This window comes from Choloepus didactylus, chromosome 27 (assembly GCF_015220235.1).
Source record: "Choloepus didactylus isolate mChoDid1 chromosome 27, mChoDid1.pri, whole genome shotgun sequence".
In the NCBI taxonomy this organism is placed as follows: Eukaryota; Metazoa; Chordata; class Mammalia; order Pilosa; family Megalonychidae; genus Choloepus; species Choloepus didactylus.
In genome coordinates this window covers 16948440-16972547 of record NC_051333.1, presented here as the reverse complement: position 1 = coordinate 16972547, position 24108 = coordinate 16948440, and the positions used below count along the sequence as shown (strand labels likewise).

Below are 24108 nucleotides of genomic sequence, written 5' to 3'. Positions count from 1 at the left end.
CCCCGTTAGTCAAGAAGATGTTCTCCATCCCACAATGCCAGGTCTGGATTCCTCCCCGGGAGTCATAGTCCACATTGCCAGGGAGACTTACACCCCTGGGTGTCAGATCCCACATGGGGGGGGGGGTGCTTTCACCTGCCAAGTTGGCTTATCTAGAGAGAGAGAGCCACATCTGAGCAACAAAGAGGCATTCGGGAGGAGACACTTAGGCACAATTATAAGCGGGCCTACCTTCTCCTTTGCAGTAACAGTCATCCCAAGGGAATAAGAAAAAAACAACTAACCTAACTACTTTACTTCCAACATGTTCCTACTCTACCCTAAGAAAGTAACCTAATATAGTAACATTTCTGTGAACTTGGTCCTACCATATCCACCAGAAATAAACAAACCTTAGTCATTCCTGGGCACTCCCAGAACATTAAATTTACCCATGATACCTTATCTGTTCTTTTTGGATTATCATTCCCCCTTCACTAATTGTTCTCTATAGCTAGGTCCCCTACATTCTATATTATAAACCATTTATTTTACATTTTTCAATGTTCAGATTAGTGGTAGCACATAATATTTCTCTTTTTGTGCCTGGCTTATTTTGCTCAGCATTACATCTTCAAGGTTCATCCATGTTATCGTATGTTTCACAACATCATTCCTTCTTATTGCCGTGTAGTATTCCATCATGTGTATATACCACATTTTATTTATCCACTCATCTGTTGAAGGACATTTGGGTTGTTTCCATCTCTTGGCAATTGTGAATAATGCTGCTATGAACACTGGTGTGCATATATCTGTTCATGTCACTGCTTTCAGATCTTCCAGGTATATACCAAGAAGTGCAACTGCCGGATCAAAGGGTAACTCTATATCTAGCTTTCTAAGGAACTGCCAGACTGACTTCCAGAGTGGCTAAACCGTTATACAGTCCCACCAACAATGAATAAGAGTTCCAGTTTCTCCGCATCCTCTCCAACATTTGTGATTTCCTGTTTGTTTAATGGTAGCCATTTTAATTGGTGTGAGACGGTGTCTCGTTTTGGTCTTAATTTGCATCTCTCTAATAGCTAGTGACGCTAAACATTTTTTCATGTTTCTTGTCCATTTATATTTCCCCTTCAGAGAACTGTCTCTTCATATCTTTTGCCCATTTTATAATTGGGCTGTCTGTACTACTGTCATACAGCTGTAGGATTTCTTTATATATGCAAGATATCAGTCTTTTGTCAGATACATGGTGTGCCAGTTTGAATGGATTATGTCCCTCCAAACACCATTATCTTTGATGTAACCTTGTGTGGGCAGACCTATCAGTGTTAATTAGACTGTAATTCTTTGAGTGTTTCTGTGGAGATGTGCCCCACCCAACTGTGGGTGATGACTCTGATTGGATAATTTCCATGGAGGTGTTGGCCCGCCCATTCGGGGTGGTCTAAAATAAATCACTGGGGCCATATAAATGAGCTGACACACAGAAGGAACTCAGTGCAGCTGAGAGTGGCATTTTGAAGAGGAGCTACAGCCAAGAGGGACACTTTGAAGAAAGCACAGGAGCTGCAGATGAGAGACAGTTTGAAAACAGCCGTTGAAAGCAGACTCTTGCTCTGGAGAAGCTAAGAGAGGACAAATACCCCAAGAGCAACTAAGAGTGACATTGTTGAGGAACTGCAGCCCACAGAGGAATGTCCTGGGAAAAACCCATTTTGAAACCAGAACTTTGGAGCCGACACCAGCCACGTGCCTTCCCAGCTAACAGAGGTTTTCTGGAAACACTGGCCATCCTCCAGTGAAGGTACCCAATTGCTGATGCTACCTTGGACATTTTATGGCCTTAAGACTGTAACTGTGTAACCAAATAAACCCCCTTTTATAAAAGCCAATCCATTTCTGGTGTTTTGCATTCTGGCAGCATTAGCAAACTAGCACACATGGTTTCCAAAATTTTTTTCCCATTGGGTTGGCTACCTCTTCACCTTTTTGACAAATTCCTTTGAGGTACAGAAACTTCTAAGTTTGAGGAGTTCCCATTTATCTATTTTTTCCTTTGTTGCTTGTGCTTTGGGTGTAAGGTCTAGAAGTGACCTCCTAATACAAGGTCTTGAAGATGTCTCCCTACATTATCTTCTAGGAGTTTTATGGTACTGTCTTTTATATTGAGGTCTTTGATCCATTTTGAGTTAATTTTTGTGTAGGGTGTGAGGTAGGGGTCCTCTTTCATTATTTTGGACATGAATATCCAACTCTCCCATCCCCATTTGTTGAAAAGACTGTTATGTCCCAGTTCAGTGGCTTTGGGGGCCTTATCAAAGATCAGTCAGCCATAAATCTGGGGGTCTATCTCTGAATTCTCAATTTGATTCTGTTGATCAATATATCTGTCTTTGTGCCAGTACCACACGGTTTTGACTACTGTGGCTTTATAATAAGCTTCAAAGTCAGGGAGTGTTAAGTCCTCCCACTTTGTTTTTCTTTTTTAGAGTGTTTTTAGCAATTCAAGGCATCTTCCCTTTCGAAATAAATTTGATAACTAGCTTTTCCAAGTCGGCAAAGTAGGTTGTTAGAATTTTGATTGGGATTGCATTGAATCTGTAGATGAGTTTGGGTAGAATTGACATCTTAATGACATTTAGCCTTCCTATCCATGAACACACAATATTTTTCCATCTTTTAAGATCACTTTCTATTTCTTTGAGTCGACTTATGCAGTTTTGTTTGCATAGGTCTTTTACATCTTTGGTTAAGTTTATTCCTAGTTACTTGATTTTTTTAGTTGCTATTGAAAACTGGTATCTTTTTCTTGAGTATCTCTTTCATTTCTAGCATATAGAAACATTACTGACTTATATGCATTAATCTTGTATCCCATTACTTTGCTAAATTTACTAGCTCTAGTAGCTGTATCATCGATTTCTCAGGGTTTTCCAGATATAAGATCATATCATCTGCAAATAATGACAGTTTAACTTCTTCCTTTCCAACTTGGATGCCTTTTATTTCTTTGTCTTGCCAGATTGCCCTGGGTACCACTTCTAGCACAATGTTTTCCAAGGTAAGGCATCAACAATAGGGGCACCTTCACTGGAGAAAGGCCATTGGCATCTGGAAAACACTGTTAGCTGGGAAGGCATGTGGCTGGCATCTGCTTGCTCCCAGGTTGCATTTCAAAATGGCATTCTCCAAAATGCCAATATTGGCTTTCAACGGCGGTCTTTAAAATGTCTCTCTATGTTGCAGCAACTGCTCTGAGTTCCTTCTGTCTGAGCTTTTATAGGGTTCAGGAAAACTAATCATGACCCAAGCTGGATAGGGCTGCACCTCCATGGAAATAATCTAATCAAAGATATTACCCACAGTTGGGTGGGTAACATCTCCATGGAAACAACCTAATCCAAAGATTCAAACCTAATCAATACTCATACGTCGGTCCCCACAAGACTGCAACAAAAAGACATGGCATTTTGGGGGACATTATACATCCAAACCAGCACAGTGTGCTACAGAACCTATAAATTTGTAACTAACAATCCTCTTTTCCTGTGGTTGCACACAGAAGTTGGAGTTCTAAAATACAGTCAATAACATCCTTTATCCTGTATGCTAATTTACCTTAGTCCTAACCAAGTCCATTTCATTCATATTTCTAATTTAGTGTGATCTCTTTTTCAGCTTCTTTGTCAGAACCTGTATGGAGTAATGTTTATTCCAGTTAGTTTATATTAGTAAGGCCTTACAATATTTGTCCTTTCATTTTTGGCTTATTTCACTCACCATAATGTACTCAAGGTTCACTCATCTAGTTGCATGCCTCACGACTTCAGTCCTTCTTGCAGCTGCTCAATATTCTGTTGTATGTATACACCACAGTTCTCCTCTCTGTTCACCCTTCAATGTAGCCTGAGGCCACTTATATCTGTTGCAAATAGTGAACAATGCCACCATAAACATCAATGTGCAGATGTCTATTTGTCTCCCTGCTTTCAGTTCTTCCAAATTGTGCCAATTTGGATATATCACCCAGAAAAAGCCATGTTCTTTAATGCAATTTTGTGGGAGCAGATGTATTAGTGTTGATTAGGATGGAAACTTTTGATTGTTTCCATGGAGATGTGACTCACCCAAGTGTAGGTGATAGCTCCGACTGAATTATTTCCATGGAGTTGTGGCCCTACCCATTCAGGGTGGGTCTTGATTAGTTTACTGGAGTCCTTTAAAAAGAGCCACACAGGCCCAGACACTTGCTGACACTGACACTTGGAGACGTGTGGAGATGCAGACAGAAAGACGTTAGTTAAGAGATGAAGCCCAGAGTTTGCCCCAGATGTGCTAAGACAGGACCCTCAGGCACTTAGAGAGAAACGCAGTGGGAGAAAGAACCAAGAATGCACAGAAGCTGACTGAGGAGCTGGAACACAACCTGGGATCAAAAGGTGCCAGCCACATGCCTTCCCAGCTAACAGAGGTTTTCAGGATGCCATCAGCCTTTCTCCAGTGAAGGTATCCTCTTGTTGGTACCTTAGTTTGAACACTTTCATGGCCTTAGAACTGTAAATCTGTAACTTAATAAACCCCCTTTATAAAAGCCAATCCATTTCTGGTATTTTGCAAAATGGCAGCATTAGCTAACTGGAACACAAGTATATACCACAAACCAAGTTGCAGAATCATACAGCAACCCTATACTTAGCCTCCTTGGAACCACCACACTGTCCCCCAGAGGGGTTGCACCATTCTATTTCCCCGTCAACACTGAATAGGTATATCTCTCTCTCTACATCTTCTCCAGCACTTGTATCTTTCTGTTTATTTTTTAAACAGTTTTATTCACACACCATATAATCCATCCTAAGTGAACAATCAATAGCTCCTGGTATAATCACATAGTTATGCATTCACCACCACAATCCATATGAGACCATTTCCATTTCTTCCACAAGGAAATAAAAGGAGGAACAAAATTTAAAAAAAAAAAAAAAAAAAAAAAGAATAGCAAAAAATAAAAAAGAAAAACAACCATATCAACAATAAGAATTCCAAACCCATCCATTATAACCCCCTCTTATTGACATTTAGCTTTGATATATTGCCTTAATGGAAGAATATTATGCTGTTTGTCTGTACTTTTTAAAGAGATTTAATATCATAGTATACTAATGCAAAATTAAATTTGTTTTTCTCTGTTAAAATGACAAATTTTTAGATTATTGGTTTGCCCTTAATACAGGGTTATAAAAGTTTTTCTTAGTCTTCTGGATAATCTGCTTTAAAGATAAAGGTAAAGGTAAAGATTCTGTGTCTTAGCAGAATAATTTCCTGTACTTCATGTTGACTTTATCATGCCCTTAATTATTTAAGAGAACCAAGTCTCCCCATTTAAAAAAAATAACTAAGTTTTCATAATTATGTTACCACTGACATTTACTCTTAAAATCTATTATTGTCACTTTGGTTAAATAAGCAACCAAGTATTGTTCCTCAATTATTCATACCCTATTTAACCAAATTTTCAACCCCTCTGACAACTTTCAACATTTTGTCTTCCCCAAATCAAATCCTAAATGGTATCTTCTTGATTTCAAACTGTCTTTGGGGTTTCCCAGAGGGCCCCTAAAAAAAAAAACACACACACACAAAAGATTTGTTCTTTTACCTTGTATTAATAGGTGCTAAAAATAATTAAGTTTATTTAATATGTTAGGCGTTATATGGAAAGCACCGTCAAATCAGAAGAGATGCTTAACTTTCCATAGGTAAAATTTGTATGGATAAAATAGTTTTAATGTGAATATGTAAAAAATTATATAAAATTCCTAGAGATTTTCCAATGTTCTCACAATCTATAATATATCTTAGCATTGCTTTACCTGATATCAAACAACAATAGTATAGTGTTAATGGCCATAATTTCAGTTATTCTTAAAAACTGTTAAAAGCCACAAAACAATCAAACTTCCTTGATGTAATTCATCATTTTTGTTAGCTCTCTAACTACAGCCATTTTGAAATTTTTTTTTCTTTTTTTTTTTTTTTTATCATCTACAGATGGTTCTTTGTTTACTCTGATGCTTCCCTCAAAGTGCTTACAATCAGCTAAAGGGAAGCCAAAATGCTGACCATTTTGCCAGTTCTCAATAAATGGCTCAATTTTTCCTTCACCAACAAAAAACATCTAAACAAAAGCCATCCAACTAAGTTATTCAATGAAAAACTTGATATTTTCCTTGAAAAAGAGGAGGAATTGACCAAGATGGCTTTTTACTTGACAAAGCTGCTGATTGTGCCCCTGAACCTACCCATTCCCTTCCCACCCTGACTACCTTAAAACTACTTTATAACGTAAACGTTCTCTACACAGAAAATTACATAACTTTACTAAAAGAAATAGGAGACCTAAAGAGATGGAAAAATGGATAGGAAGGCTAAATGTCATTAAGATGTCAATCCTACACAAACTCATCTACAGATTCAAGGAAATTCCAATCAAAATTTCAACCTACTTTGCAGACTTGGAAAAGCCAGTTATCAACAAATGGGGATGGGAGAACTGGATATCCATATCCAAAAGAATGAAAGAGGACCCTACCTCACACCCTACACAAAAATTAACTCAAAGTGGATCAAAGACCTCAGTATAACAGTATTAAAAAATTCCTAGAATATAACGTAAGGAAACATCTCAAGACCTAGTATTAGGTGGTTACTTCTTAGACCTTACACCCAAAGCACAAGCAACAAAAGAAAAAAGATAAATGGGAACTCCTCAAAATCATAAGCTTCTGTACCTCAAAGGAATTTGTCAAAAAGGTAAAGAGGCAGCCAAATCAATGGGAAAAAATATTTGGAAACCGTGTATCTGATAAGAGACTAGCATCTTGCATTTAAAAAGAAATCCTATAACTCAACAACAATAGCACAAACAACCCAATTATAAAGTGGGCAAAAGATATGAAGAGACAGTCTCTGAAGAGGAAATACAAATGGCTAAAAAATACATGAAAAAATATTCCTCTTTACCAGCTATTAGGGAAATGCAAATTAAGCCACAATGAGATATCATCTCACACCAATTAGAATGGCTGCCATTAAATAAACAGGAAACTACAAATGCTGGAGAGGATGTGGAGAAATTGGAACTCTTATTCATTGCTGGTGGGACAGTATAATGGTTCAGCCACTCTGGAGGACAGTTTGGCAGCTCCTCAGAAAACTATCTATCGAATTACCCTACGATCCAGCAATTTCACTTCTTGGTATACACCCAGAAGATCTGAAAGCAGTGACAAGAACAGATATTTGCACGCCAATATTCATAGTGGCTTTGTTCACAATTGCCAAGAGATGGAAACAATTCAAATTTCCTTCAACAGATGAGTGGATACACAATATGTGGTATATACACATGATGGAATGCTATATGGCAGTAAGAAGGAACAAGACTGTGAAATACAGGACAACATGGATGAACCTCAAAGACATAATGCTGAGTGAAATAAGCCAGACACAAAAAGAGATACTGTATGTTACCACTAATGTGAACTCTGCGAAAAATGTAAAATAAGTGTCTTATAATGTAGATTATAGGGGACCAAGAGATAGTCAGAACCTAGTGAAGGGGAAACAATAATCTAATAAGTACAGTTGTGATAGAGGGTGATCTTGATGGTATGGGAATGGTCAGGAGTGACTATGGTTCATTAATGGGATTATAAGCATCAGTGACACATGGAAGGTGAATATGTTTGTAAATGGTTGTTTAAAGGCAAGTAACCCATCGAGTAGCACCACAAACCTAAGTTAAGTGTTAGCATGATAACACTGGTGCAGAGGGTTAACAACAGAGTGGTATGGAAAAACTACCTATTATATATTAATGACTCTATTTAATAGGACTATCTTACCAACTGTGCCAGTTTATACGTATTGTGTCCCCCAGAAAAAGCCATGTTCTTTGGTGCAGTCCTGTGGGGGCAGACTATTGGTGTTTATTAGGTTGGAATGTTTGGATTGGGTTGTTTCCATGGAGATGTGCCCCACTCAACTGTAGATGATAACTCTGGTTGGATGGTTTCCATGGAGGTGTGGCCTCACCCATTCAGCATGGGCCTTGATTAGTTTACTAGAGCACAACATAAGCTCAGACAGAAAGAGCGAGCTTGCTACAGCCAAGAGGAACACTCTAAAGAACGGACAGGAGTGAAAGAGAAGCTGCAGCCTAGAGAGGAACGTCCTGGGAGAAAGCCATTTTGAAACCAGAACTTTGGAGCAGATGCCAGCCATGTGCCTTCCCAGCTAACAGAGGTTTGCTGGATGCCACTGGCCATCCTCCAGTGAAGGTACCCAACTGTTGATGCGTTACCTTGGACACTTTATGGCCTTAAGACTATTAACTGTGTAACCAAATGAACCCCCTTTTATAAAAGCTTAACCACTTCTGATGTTTTGCATCCTGGCAGCAGTAGCAAACTGGAACACCAACTCTACACTAATACTAGGGATGAATAATTATTAGCTGATAAGAGCTCTGGGATGTATTATGCTATGATAATTGTTTAAAGTTGAAAGTGATGATGATTGTACAACTAAGAGAAGTAACGTAAGAAACTGACCATTTAGCTTGGGATAGAATATATATTAAGTCAGTTAGAAACCCACTACCTAATAAATCAAGCCCTTGACTTGAGGCTTGCTCTTGTGAAATTTAGGGTTGTAAATAGGAGGCTGAGCCCTCCTATAATTAAGCCTAACAGGCACCTCCAAGGAACCTCTTTGCTCCTTAGAGGTGGTCTTTCCCTCTCTGAAACCCAACTCGGCAAATAAATTCATTAACCTCCCCCCTCCCCCACCAGGGACATGACTCCCAGGGGAATGAATCTCCCTGGTGACGTGGACATGATTCCAAGGAATGAACCTAGCACCGCCAGTGAGGTATAGAAAATGCCTACTTGACCAAAGCCAGGGAAAAAAAGAAATGTAACAAGCTGAGGTCACAGTGGCTAAGAGATCCCAAATAGAGTTAAGAGGCTATCGTGGAGATTTCTCTTATGCAAGTTACAGCTAAACATCCCAAATGGCCACAGTAAGCCATGCCCATACCAAAAGAAGTCCCCAAATACCTAGGTCCTTACCTGAGATTCTATAAAAGATGCACTCACTAAGTTTTATCATTCAGATACTTAAATCCACCAGAGTGTTCCTATACCTGACAAGTCCTAAAACCCAGAGGCAACAGCCTCTTTAAGATCAACTATCATATGCAGCCCCCTTCCCCACACCATCAACACCCCCTTTCAATATCAACAAGTTAGTATGCTCACTGCCTAGCCATCTCTGAAGATGGATAAAGAGATTAAGTGAGGGGAAGGGGTAGCAGCAAACAAGATCAGATTGAACAAAGTTATATGAATACTGAAACTTTATATAATTATTTTTGGATGCTGGGGTGTTGGAATGGTGGAAGGAGGTAAATGACGTGATGGAACTGTGGCCTACAGCATCCTTTGGGATTTGCTCTATAGCTGCTTGTTGAATTGTTCCTTGAAATTCTTCACATTTCTGTATATACTTGTATTGCATAACAAGGAAAGAACTGAAACTGTGGAACTATAAACCCATAACAATTTTTGAAATTACCTATATGACTGCTTGTTGAGCTGTACAACAAGAGATGACACCTTTCTGTATGTATGCCGTATTTTACAATAATGGAAATGGCTGAAGTTGTAGATTTGTAACCCATGAAATTCTTTGAGATTTGCTCTCTACTTGTGAAATCATACTCCGAAAGTTATCAATGTTATGTATATAGGTTAAAGTTCATACACACACACAAAACTAATCTATAACTTTCTGACTGTAGGGAAAAAAATCAGCTCAGACTGCCTGTAAATGAGGTAGCAGAGATTTTTGTTGTTATTGTTTTTGAAACAGAAAAATATTTTAATGTTTTATAAAACAGCATTAGTGAGCTGTGGCACAACTTTAAGCAGCCAAATATAGTAGGTGAGATTTTAAAAATACTATAAAATCCCTACCATTAAAACACCATTTTACTGGCACATATATAGACATACAGACCAATGAAACAGAATAGAATCTGTGATCTCTGGGAAAAGATAAATTGTTTAATAAATATTATTGGGAAATCGTAAAATTATATTCACATAAATTCTAAATGGATAAGAAACCTAAACTGTAGGAAAATGAAATCATAAAAACAATAGAAGAAAAAAAGTTGTTGTGTTCCTTTTTAACTTGAAAGGGAAAAAGCCTGACATGTCTTACAATCAAACAGCAATAAAACAACAAATGTTTAAATTTTACTACATTGAAAATATGCAGGAGAGAAAGAACACAAACACAGACAAATGATAAATTGAGAAAGACCCGCAACTGGAATCACTAAGGGTGACTCTTCCTGAGATTAAAAAAAGGCTTTATATAAGACAATCAGGCAAAACGTAAGAAATTACTATTAAAAACAGACAATGGACAAAAAAAGACAATTCACAGAAAGAAATCAGTGGCCATTAAACACTTGAAAAGATTTTCAACCTTATTTAAGTAAGGAAGTCCAAACTGAAATTAAACTGAGAAGACTTCCAATTACAAGAGTTATTAAATCCTGCTGGACTAATAGCCTATTTTCATAGATTGGAAGACTTCATATAATTAAGATATCAATATTAATCAAAGTCTTCTACAGATTGATCATAATCCCTTCTAAATCCCAACTGCCATTTTTTTTGCAGAAATGGAGAAGCCAATTCTGGAATTTAACTGAATTGCAAGGGGCCCCAAATAGCCAAAACAATCTAGAAAATGAACAAAATTGGAGGACTCACACTTCCCAATTTCAAAACTTTTCAGAAAGCTACAGTAATCAAAACAGAGTGATACTGGAATAAGGGTAGATATACAGAACAATGGAATAGAATTGAGAGTCCAGAAATAAACCCATACTTCTAAGGCAAACTGATTTTTGATAATTGTTCCGAGTTTCTTCAAAGGAGAGTGATTAGTCTCTTCAACAAATGGTGCTGGAAAAACTGGATATTTGCATGCCAAAGAATGAAACTGTACCACTAACTAACACTATATACAAAAATTACCTAGAAATGGATCAATGACCAGAATAGAAGCACTAAAACCATAAAACTATTAGAAGAAAACACAGGGGAAAATCTTCAAGATCTTGCTTTCAGTAATGGATTCCTAGATATGACACCAAAAGCATCAGCAATATTAGAAAAAGTAGATGAACTGGACTTCATCTAAATTCAAAACTTTTTTGCATTTAAGAATGTTTCAAAAAAGTGAGAACACAGCCTACAGAATGGGAGAAAATATTTCAAAATCATATTATCTGATAAGGGTTTAATATTCAAAATATTAAAGAACTCCTAAAACTCAACAACAAAAAGGTGAACAACCCAATTGTAAAATGGGCAATGGATTTAAATAGACACTTCTCCAAACATACATAAAAATGGCCAATAAGCCAATTAAAAGATGCTCAACACCACTAGTCATTAGGGAAATGCAAATGAAAACAGTGATAACACTTCACTCCCACTAGGATGGCTATTAATTTTAAAAGGTAAATAGCAAGTATTGGCCAGCATGTAGACAAATTGGAACACTTGTATATTGCTGGTAAGAATGTAAAAAGGTGCAGGTGTTGTGGAGAAGTTTGGCAGTTCCTCAAAAAGTTATACATAAAATACTATATGACCTGACAATTCCTCTCCTAAGTATACATCCCAAAGAACTGAAAGCAGGGACTCAAAACAGATTCTTATATGCCAGTGTTCACAGAAGCAATATTCACAAAAGCCAAAAGGTGGCAACAACCCAAGTGTCAATCAACAGGTGACTGGATAAAGAAAATGCAATATATAGATATACAGATATATGGCAACTTACCACTAGGCAACTTACTTTAGGCAAGTCTTTTAGATGTGATATTCTTTTCTTTTTTCTGTGTACTTCCTTTAAGAAATGCTAAACTGAAGAAAGAAAGAAGAATCATAAGACTTCAAGCCTTTCTCAGAGACTACAAAATAACTTAGGACTACCTCTCACAACCACCTCAACCAGAGGAACTTCAGCGTTTCCACAAGGCTTTGAAGGCATAATGGGGCATCCTGTTATGGTGGTCTTCCGCCCCTTTCCTAGGATCCTTCCAGGTGTAAATTGTGATTATCAGAGCCTGGTTCTCTGTGCAGGAAGATGAAGGAACAACAGCAGACGGAATCGTGGGACTCTCAGCAGGCCAGACGCTGTCCCTGTCACATGAGGGAAAAGCACATAGGATTGGGAAGGCCCTGCGATTACAAGCGTTAGAAAGCAGCAAGCGATCCCACGACACAGGCACAGAAATGGCCACACAAACGCACATGCACACATTCCCCCCACCGAAAGACAAACCAATTCGCACCAGGCCCGCCACTCGCTTCCTCCCGGAACCAAAGTGATGGTGCTGATTTTGCCGGCGGAGAAGGACGCCGCCAATCCGCTTTCGCAAGGCCGACTTCCGTAAGGAAATAGCCGGGAGCGCTGGGGCCTGGGACGAATGTTGTTCAGAGCCCGGATGGTCCTTATTCCTATCAGCACCCAGCCCCGGCAGACAAACTGGTATTCCCAGCCACATATACGGGACTTCTTTGTGAGTGTTCCAACCCCGTTGTGGCGTGCGGGTCCCGGCGAGGCCGTCCACTCACCTGGCTGCATACTCGGTCCTTGCACCAAGATGTAATGGCGTAAGGGAACGCAGTGGCGCAGGGCCGCGGTGGCCTCCGGGATATGTAGTCTAAAGCAAGAAACCCGCTGGATCCAGCGCAATCTAGACCCAGCGGCGGTGTCCAATACTGAATCTGCGATCCAGAGTCGGTCTCGCCCTTGCGGCTTTCTGACGGCTCCCTTGTTCGGAGTGTGGCTCTAAACCCGCCACAGTCCAAGCCCACCTACCTCGTTTTACTCCAGTGGTTCTCCAGAGGTTCCAGAAAATCCCACACTGAGAGGTCACCAGAGGTTGACACTTGTCATGATCCCTGCAGGGAAATGTAGTCCAAGACTGGAAACGCTGCGGGAGGTCGGGAGGTAGCGTGCAGGTTTCTCCCAGAGCACTGAACTGGACACAGTTACCGCGACAACCGTGTTGAAAGTATGACGCTTACTGCGCCACTCTGCGGGCGTGCGTGCGCGCGCGTGTGTCCGAGTGTCCTCTACGGGAAGAGGTAGGGAGGAAGACTGTCCGTGCCGGTGATTGTGATGAGCATCAAACTGCGTGAGACTGTGAGAGAGTTTGTAAATGCATAAGCGGGTGAGACATTTGCAATTGTGTACGAGAGGGCTTGGGGAGTACGGTGTGATTTATGGCTTTGTGGGTGATGTCTGCAATTAATCAAATTTAGTCTGCGATTAAATATCTTACAACTTGTAAGAGAACGCTTTTTTGCTTGTTTGCATGGTTATGAGGTTAGAACAGATTCCTATGAAATTATGTAATTGTTAAGTGAATGATATACTGAGCGTTCACTTGTTGCAGTGAATGAGGGGGGAAAAGTGTGCGAGCTTAGTATTGTGACAATGGGCACGACTGTATGCAGCTCTGTGTAATACTGACTTTTCTAAGTTTCAGTTTCCTCACCTGGAAAATGCTGTTAACAGTCATTAACACTTTGGAGCAGTGCTGTCCAATTGAACTTTCTGCAACAATGTATTCCATGTTCTATATCTGCAATGTACAGTACTGGAGCCCTGGCTACATGTGGCTATTGAGCACTTAAAATGTAGTTAGTCTGACTGAGGAACTGAATTTTAAATTGTCCTTAATTTTAATTAGTTTAAGTTTAAACAGCTTTATGTGACTAGTTTTATGGACAGCACAGCCTTGAAACATCAATTTGCCTTCAAAATTTGGGAGAGGGGAGTCTTAAGTAATTCAATCTAGCAAATAATTTGAAGAATGAGTTTTATATGGAATGCAAATTCAGTCTTAATCTTTGTGTTTTTATTGAGGCAAAATTTGCATACTGTAAAGCCCCCAAATATTATATATACAGCTCAATGGATCTTTACATATACAGGCAGTCACACATAGATCAAGATAAAGAACCTTTCCAAGACACTAGAATGCTCCCTTGTGCCCGATCCCCATCCCCATCTCATTCTCCACCCAGAAGTGACCATTATTTGGACTTTATCAAGATAGATTAGTTTTGTTTGTTCTCGAACTTCACAGGAATGCAGTCTATGTAATCATATGTGTCTGGCTTGTTTCCCTCAACATTATGACTCTGAGATGGGTTCCTGTTACCATGTGTAGCAAGAATCCCTTGTTTTTCATTGCTGTGTAGTCTTCTATTGTGTGACTATACCATAATTAACAGGCTGACAAACTTTTTCTGTAAAGGGTCAGCTAGTAAAAATGTTACTTTGTAGGCCAAATTATCTCTATCATAACTACCTGATTCTGCTCTTGTCTCATGGAAGCAGCCACAGAGTGTGACTGTGTTCCCATAAAGCTTTATTTATAGACACTGAAATTTCACCTGATTTTTATGTGTCACAAAATACTATTACTCTTTTGATTTTTTCAACTATTTAGAAATGTAAAACCATTCTTAGCTCATGGGCCTGACAAAAACAGATGGTGGTCTGTATTTAGCCTGGGAACTGTAGTTTTCCAACCCTTGCCATGATATATTCACTTTATGTTGGTAAACATTTGTGTGGTTTTCAGTTTTTTGGCTCTTAATAATAAAGCTGTTATGAACATTCTTACAAATATCTTTTAGTAGACTGTTTCAGTTTGCTAAAGCTGCCAAAATGCAGTATATCAGAAATGGATTGGCTTTTACAGTGGGGGTTTATTAGTTCACAAATTTACAGTTGTAAGTCCTTGAAAATATCTCAGTTAAGGCATCAACAGGACAATACCTTCTCTGAAGAAAGGCTGATGGCTCTAGGGTTCCTCTGTCACATGTGAAGTCACATGACCAGAGTCTGCTGGTCCTCTTCCGAATTTAGTTTCTGGTTTCCATGGTTTTCTCCAAAATGTCTCTGGGCTTCTGTCTTGCACAGGTGGGTTACATCTCCATGGAAACAACCTAATTAAAAGGTACCACCCACAATAGGTCTGCACCCACAAGATTGGATTAAAAGAACATGGCTTTTCTGGGGTACATAACAGATTCAAACAAGCACATAGACATAGCATTGATTTCTGTTGGGCACCCAACGGTGTAATTGCTAGATTACAGAAAGCAATATATTTACCTTTATAGCTAGTACCAGTTTTCCAAAATGGTTGTATCAATTTGCACTTTTATCAATTATATAAAAGGTTTCCAGTTGGTCATACACTCTTGCATATTTGTTATTGTCAGTTTTTTCAATTTTTGCAATATTGCAAAATGTGATTTTTTCTCTTCATTGACTTTTTAAAATTAGAGCACTTGTAGGTTTCCTGAAAAATCATGCAGAAAGCACAGAGTTCCCATATATTCCCCCTCAAACACACAGTTTTCCTTAATATTTTGAATTGGTATGGTACCCTTGATACAGCTGATGAAACAATGTTGTTATAATTACATTGTAATTGTACTATTAACTATAGTCTGTAGTTTACGTAACGATTCACTCTTTGTGTTGTGCAGGTCTATGGTGAGTTTTTTTTTTTTAATGTTTATTCTGGTAATATATATACAACCTGAAATTTACTATTTTAACAACTTTCAAATATATATTCATTGGTGTTAATTACATTCACAATGTTGTGCTACAATCATTATCCTCCATTACCAAAATTTTTTGTCACCCCAATCAGAAACTTTATACCAATTAAGCATTAACTTCCCTTTCTCCACCCCCACCCTGGGCCCTGGTAACCTGTATTCTAGTTTGTGACTCTGAAATTGAATATTCTAATTATTTCACATAAGTAAGATCATATATATGTCCTTTTGTGTCTGGCTTATTTCATTCATCATTATGTCTTCATGGCTCATCCATGTTGTTGCATGTATCACAACTTCATTCTTTTTTACAGATGAGTAATATTCCATTGTATGTATATGTGCCGGTTTGGATATATTATGTCCCCCAAGAAAAAGCCATGATCTTTTAATCCAATCTTGTGGGATATCTGGATTAGGTTGTTTCCATGGAGATAGGACTCACCCAGCTGCAGGTGCTAACCCTGATCGAATTATTTCCATGGAGTTGTGGCCCCACCCATTCAGTGTGGGTCTTGATTAGTTTACTGGAGTCCTTTAAAAAGAGCCACACAGGCCCAGACACTTGCTGATGCTGATGCTTAGACATGCTTGGAGATGCAGACAGAAGGATGCTGAGCTAAGAGATGAAGCCCAGAGTTTGCCCCAGGATATGCTAAGACTGGACCCCCAGGTGCTTAGAAAGAAATGTCCTGGGAGAAAGAACCAAGAATGCACAGGAATTGAGAGAGAAGCTGAAATAAAACCCGGGATCAGCAGACACCAGCCATATGCCTTCCCAGGTTTTGCAGATGCCAACGGCCTTTCTTCAGTGAATGTATATTCGTGTTGATGCCTTAATTTGGACATTTTCATTGCCTTTGGACTGCAAATTTGTAACCAAATAAACCCCCTTTATAAAAGCCAATCCATTTCTGGTATTTTGCATAATGGCAGTATTAGCAAACCAGAACAGTATAAATCACATTTGTTTATCCATTCATCTGTTGATGGACACATGATTTACTTCCATCTTTAACAATTATGAATAATGCTGCTATGAACATTGGTATGCAAATATCTGTTCAAGTCCCTGCTTTCAATTCTTTTGGGTAAATACCTACTACTTATGATCATATGGTAATTCTATGTTTAACTGTTGGAAAAAACGCCAAACTGTTTTCCACAGCAGTAGCATCATTTTGCATTCCCACCACCAATGTACGAGGGTTCCTATTTCTCCGAATGCCCACCAACCCTTGTTATTTTCAAATTTTTTAATGGTACCCATGTTAGTGGGAATGAAATGATATCTCATTGTGGCTTTGATTGGCATCTCCCTAATGGCTAATTATGTTGAGCATATTTTCATGTGCTTATTTGGACATTTGTATATCTCCTTGGGAGAAATATCTGTTCAACCCTTTTGCCCATTTTTAAATTGCATTCTTTTTTTTTTTTTTTTTTTTTTTTTGAGTTGCAGGAGTTTTTTATATTCTATTAAACACTTACCAGCTATATGGTTTCCAAATATTTTTCTCCCATTCTGTAAGTTATCTTTACACTTTCTTAATAAAGTCCTTGGATACTCACAAGTTTTAAATTCTGATGAGGACCCCCATTTGTCTATTTTTTTCTTTTGTTACTCTTGCATTTATGTAAAGTCTCCACTTTGAGGTAATTTTTGTATATGGTATGAGATAGAGTCCATCTTCAATCTTTTGCATATGGAATATTCCCAGCAATATTTGTTGAAGAGACTATTCTTTCCCTATTGAATGGACTTGGCACCCTTGTAAGAAATCAGTTGGTAAAAATCACAGGCATAAGGGTTTATTTCTCATTCTCAATTAGATTCCATTGGTCTATATGCCTGTCCTTGTGCCAGTACCATGCTGTATTAATTACTGTAGCTTTGTAGTAAGTTTTAAAATTGGGAAGTATTAGTCATTTGTGATAGTTTAGAGCTGTTTTGTACTCTAGAAAAGGCCATTTTCTTTTAATCCATCCCTGTGGGTGCAGACCTCTTGTGGATGAGACCTGTTGGTTGGGTTATTTCAACTGAGATGTGACCCAGCCCATTCAAGGTGGGTCGTAATCCTTTTACTGGAGTCCTTTATGAGAAGATAAAAGACAGAAAAAGCCCAGAAGCATAGAGAGAAAAAGCCTCTAGAGGTGCTGAGAGAGGAAGCCACTGAAGCTAGAAGCTGAAAGCAAATAGAAGAGAAAGACCAGCAGACACCAGCCATGCATCTTCCCATATCCCAGAAGTGTTCATGATGCTGGCAGCCTTTCTTCAGAGATGGTATCGTCCTGTTTGACATTATCACGGCCTTAGAACTATAAATTTTAAGTTAATAAATCCCCATTGTAAAAGCCAACCCATTTCTGGTATATTGTATTCTGGCAGCTTTAGCAAAGCGAAACATCATCCAACTTCATTCTCCCTTTTCAAGATGATTTTGGGTATTCGGGGACCCCCTATCTTTTCATATGAATTTGATGATTGGCTTTTCAGTTTCTGCAAAGAGTCTTGTTTTGTGACTAAAATATGGTCTATTCTAGAGAATGATCCATGTGTACTAGTGAAGAATGTGTATTCTGAGGTGGTTGTGTGAAGTGATCAATATATATCTGTTTGGTCTATAAGCTTTGTATTATTTTTCAAGTCTCCCATTTCCTTATTGATCATCTGTACAAATATTTTATCTGCTACTGAAAGTGGTATAATTGAAGTCTCCTACTATTAATGTAGAACTATTTCTCACTTCAGATCTGTCGATATTTACTTCATGTATTTTGCAGCTCTGCTGTTGGGCATATATATACTTATAATTGTTATATATTCCTGTTGAATTGACCCCTTTATCAGTATATGGTATCCTTCTTTGTCCATCATAACAGTTTTTGACTTAAAGTCTATTTTTATCTGTTATTAGTAGTGCTACCCCAGCTCTCTTGGTTACTATTTGTATGGATTATTTTTTCTATCCTTTCACTTAACCTAATAGTGTCTTTGAATTTAAGGTGAATCTTTTGTATACAGCATATACTGGGGTCATGCTTTTCTATCCATTCTGCCAATTTCTGCCCTTTGACTGGAGAGTTTGGTCTATTTACATTTACAGTAACTACTATACTATACTATTTTAATCCTACAATAATGCAGGACTATTGTCTGCCATCTTGCTGTTTGATTTTGTAAGCCATTATCTTTTTTGTCCCTTACTTCTTCCATTAATGCCAATTTTTTTTTTTTTTTTTTTTTTTTTTTTGTCTTTTGTAGGGAACCATTTTGAATCCTTTCTCATTTCCTTCTGTGTTTTTCCTGTATTTTGTTTGTCATTATCATGGGGCTTAAATTTAAAATACTAAATCTGTAACAATCCCATTTGAGTGATACCAAATTAACTTCAACAGCAAACACAAACATTGTTTCTAAACCCCTCTGTCCTACTTTCACTTGTTACAAATTATACATTTTATATCAAAACCATAGATTTATCATTGCTTTTTATACATTTGCATTTTGTTACCTGTAAGAAGAAAAAATGGAGTTACATTCCAAAAATACAATTTAATAGTACTGGCTTTTATAATTACCCAGGTATTTGCCCTTTCCAGAGATCTTTATTTCATTATGCCACTTTCATCTTCTGTCTAGTGTCCTTTCCTTTCAATCTGAAGAACTCGCTTTAGCATTTCTTGTAGGGCAGGTCTAATGGTGGTGAACTCCCTCAGCTTTTGTTTATCTGGGAATGTTTAATCTTTCCCTCATTTTTGAAAGAGAGTCTCACCTGATATAAGATTCTTGGTTAGAAACCATTGTCTTCTAGCAGTTTAAATATTTCATCACACAGCCTTCATGCCTCCTTGGTTTCTGATGAGAAATCGGAACTTAATCTTACTGGGACTCTGTGTAACTGACATTTTGCCTTTGTCTTGCAGCTTTCAGAATTCTTTCATTATCTTTGGCTTTCAATAGTTTGATTATAACATGTCTAGGCATGGTTCTCTTCAAGTTTATCCTGTTGGGGTTCATTGTGATTTTTGAATGTGTATATGCATATCTTTTGTTACATTTGGGAAGTCTTCTGCCATTACTTATTTGAATAATCTTTCTGCTGTTTTCTTTTTTACTCCTTCTGGGACTCCCATAATGCATGTGCATACACTTGATGAAGCCCCACAGGTCTCTTAAGCTCTGTTTGCTTTTCTTCATTCTTTTTTCTTTCTGCTCCTTAGCCTGATTCATTTCAGTTGTCTCATCTTCAAGTTCATTATTCTTTCTTCTGACAGCTCCAATCCGCTGTTGAAACCATTAAGAGAATTTTTTAATTTCAGTTATTGTGGTCTTCAACTCAAGAATTTCCTTTGGGTTCCTTTTTCATAATTTGTTATCTCTTTTTGAGGTTTTCATTTTGTTCAAGTCTTTGTCTCTTATCTCCCAGTTCTGGTTTTCTTTGTTGATGCTTTCTCGAGTTTTACTTTATTCATCTGGATGGGCCATCATTATCTGTCCTTTGTTTTTCTTGTAATCTTTTGTTGCATACTGTACATTTTAATGTGCTAACTCTGGAATTTAGTCCCTGCGTTGTGTGCTCCTTAAGTTTGTATGATTTACTATATTGCCTGGAGATAACAAAAACTAACAAACCAACAAAATAAACATCTTTCCCAGTGTTTACAAATTGGCTCTTTTTGTCTGGCACACTCCTTCTAACTTTAACCCTCCCATCAAGAATATCAGCACCAGGTGAAAGTGTTGGGTCCTCTCTGCCTTTTTAGTATGGGTCTTCTCCTGTGCATGAGCTTATGGTTTTAGCAATTTCTCCATTTATAGGTCTCAAAATTCTCCCTCTACTCCCTTTGAAATAGACTAGTATCCCCCGACACACACACTCTGTGGTGCTCAATTGTGTGTCTTGAAGTTGATAACTCTTTGCCCCAGGCCACTTTATTTCTTATACTACTTTAGCTGTCAACAAGGTGCTTCTACCCACAGGGCAAATTCTGAGATGCTGAGCCAAGAAGAGTGTCCTGGTTCAGTCCTTATGCTATCACCTGATAGACTGACATGGATGTACACGGCACCCCATTGTGTACATAAGGGTTACTCTTATGCACATAATTAAACTTGTATATCAATTTGGGGAGAATTGACATGCTTGTGAAGATGAGTCTTCCAATCCACAAACTCAGTATTTCTCTTCACTTATGTAGATCTTTGATTTCTTTCATCAGTGCTGTATTGTTTTCAGCATATAAGTGCTGTACATGTTTCGCTAGATTTACACTTATTTCTTTTTTTTTTTTTTTTTTTTGGTGATGGTGAATGAGATTCTATTTTTAATTTCAGTGGCCACATGTACATTACTGGAATATAGAAATACAATTGATTTGTGTATGTTTATCTTGTACACTGCAGACTTCTAGAAGTTTTTATATTTGTATACTTCTTGGGATTTTCTGTATAGCCAATCCTGCTATCCACAAATAGGGAAATTTTTATTTCTTCCTTTTCAGTATATATTCTGTTTATTTCCTTTTCTTGCCTTTCTGCACTGGCTGGAAATTCCAGCAATGTGTTCAGTAAGAATGGGGGGAAAGGACATCCTTGCCTTGTCTCAATCTTAGGAGGAAAACATTCAGTCTCTCACCATTAAGTATAATGTTTGCTGTAGGTATTTGTAGATGGTCATTACCAGTTGAGAAAGTTTCCTTGTCTTCCTATTATACTGAGTTCCTAATCATAAATGGGTGGTACATTTTGTCAGATGCTTTTTCTGCATTGATTAATGTCATCATATAATTTTCTTATTTAACCTATTAATGTGAAGTCAATTACATTAGTTAGATTTTCCAATATTGAACCAGAATTGCATCGTCATGTGGTATAGTTCTTTTTATGTATTCTATTTGGTAATATTTTGTTAAGTATTTGGTAACATTTTGAATATATTTATAAGGGATGTTTGTTGTGGTTTTTTCTTTTTATTCATATAGCCTTTGTCTTGTTTTAGTGTTAAAATAATACTAGTTTCATGAAATGAATTGGAAAGCGTTCTTTTTTCTGTTTTGTGGAAGAGATTGTATAAAATTGGTAGAATTCTTCATTGAAACCATCTTGTCCTGGAGACTTCTATTTGGGAGTTTTAAATTATAAATTCATTTCCTTAATAATTATAGGGCTATTCAAATTATCTATTTCATATTGGCTGAGTAGTGGTAGTTTGTGGTTTTTGAGGAATTGGTCCATTTCACTTAAGTTAGCAAATTTAAGCATGTAGAGTTGTTCCTAGTTTTTCCTTATTATCGTTTTGAGGACTGCAGCTTATATAGCCTGTTTCCTTGTGGATATGGCAATTTGTGTCTTCTCTTTTTTCCTCCTAGGGTTTTGTGAATTTTATTAGCCCCCCCCCCCCAAGAAAAAACACAAGTCTTTTTTTTCATTGATTTTTTTTAAATCTTCATTTTATTGAGATATATTCACATACCACACAGTCATACAAAACAAATCATAAATTCGATTGTTCACAATACCATTACATAGTTGTACATTCATCACCTAATCAATCCTTGACACCTTCATTAGCACACACACAAAAATAACAAGAATAATAATTAAAGTGAAAAAGAGCAATTGAAGTAAAAAAGAACACTGGGTACCTTTGTCTGTTTGTTTGTTTGTTTCCTTCCCCTATTTTTCTACTCATCCATCCATAAACTAGAGAAAGTGGAATGTGGTCCTTATGGCTTTCCCAATCCCATTGTCACCCCCCATAAGCTACATTTTTATACAATTGTCTTCGAGATTCATGGGTTCTGGGTTGTAGTTTGATAGTTTCAGGTATCCACCACCAACTACCCCAATTCTTTAGAACCTAAAAAGGGTTGTCTGTATTGTGCGTAAGAGTGCCCACCAGAGTGACCTCTCGGCTCCTTTTGGAATCTCTCTGCCACTGAAGCTTATTTCATTTCCTTTCACATCCCCCTTTTGGTGAAGATGATGTTCTCCGTCCCACGATGCCAGGTCTACATTCCTCCCCAGGAGTCATATTCCATGTTGCCAGGGAGATTCACTCCCCTGGGTGTCTGATCCCACGTAGGGGGGAGGGCAGTGATTTCACCTTTCAGGGTGGCTTAGCCAGAGAGAGAGGGCCACATCTGAGCAACAAAGAGGCATTCGGGAGGAGGTTCTTAGGCACAATTATAGGGAGGCCTAGCCTCTCCTTTGCAGCAACCGTCTTCCCAAGGGTAAAACCTATGGTAGAGGGCTCAACCCATCAAACCACTAGTCCCCTATGTCTGTGGTCATGTTAGCAACCATCGAGGTGGGGTAGGCCAATACCCCTGCATTCTCCACCGGCTCCTCAAGGGGGCTCTACATATTTTTTTCCTTGTTTTTTTTTTTTGTTTTTTTTTTTAATCAACTGTATGGGGAAAAAAAAATTTAAAAAAAAAAAAAAAACATACAGTAAAATAACATTTCAAAGAGACCATAACAAGGGAGTAAGAAAAAGACAACTAACCTAAGATAACTACTTTTTTTCATTGATTTTTCTCTATTGTTTTTCTGTTTTCTATTTCATTTATTTCTGCTCTTTACTATTTCCTTCCTTCTGCTTGTTTTCAGTTTATTTTGCTTTGCTTTTCTAGATTCTTGAGTGGGACCTTAGATTACTGATTCAAGACATTATCTTTTCTAATGTATGCATTTAGTGCTATAAATTTCCCTCTCATCACTGCTCTAGCTATGTCCACCAAATTTTGATATGCTGGATTTTCACTTTCATTGAGTTCAATGTATTTTTATTTCCCTGAGACTTTCCATGGATTATTTAGAAGTATACTGTTGACTTTCCTTTTATTTTTCTGTTTGATTTCTAGTTTGATTTCATTTAGGTCAGAGCACACACCATGTGTTTTCCTTTCCTGGTTGCTAAAACAAATACCATATATTGGGTTGGATTGACAGCAGGAATTTACTGGGTGATGATTTCAAAAGCTAGAAGGCTTGCTTCCTCCAGGGTTGGTATCTTCTGGTTCACTGGCAATCCTTGGAGTTATCTGGCTTTTCCATAACAAGGTAATGCACATGGCAGCATCTCCTCCTTTCTCTTCTGTGTTCCATTAACTTCTGGCTCCTTCCCATAGCTTCTCTCTTGACTTTCACATTGCTAATAAAGAATTCCAATAATCTAGATTAAAACCCAACCTGGTTCATTTGGGCCCTATCTTACAAGTAACATCTTGAAAATATCTTATTTACAATGGGTCCACACCCACCTGAGTGAGGATGAAGACCAAGAACATGTGCATACTGGGCTACACAGTTCAATCCATCACAACTCTATATGACTTATTGCCTTTTGATTTGTGGAAGTTTGTTTTA

At 37.9% G+C, this 24108-nt stretch overlaps 1 protein-coding gene across 9 annotated transcripts in view; it reads right to left on the bottom strand.

Annotated features, from left to right (window-relative positions):
• The window catches only part of LOC119521664 (zinc finger protein 30 homolog), a 203595-nt gene that overhangs the window by 126981 nt on the left and 52506 nt on the right, over positions 1-24108 (bottom strand). Inside the window, exons 1-3 of one of the 9 annotated variants that reach the window (XM_037820196.1) lie at positions 12717-13146; positions 12085-12281; positions 11935-12002 (exon numbers count right to left, since the gene is read on the bottom strand). The gene's annotated coding sequence lies outside the window, so the exon portion shown is untranslated. The other 8 variants (XM_037820198.1, XM_037820201.1, XM_037820199.1 and 5 more) reach the window with 8 other exon arrangements.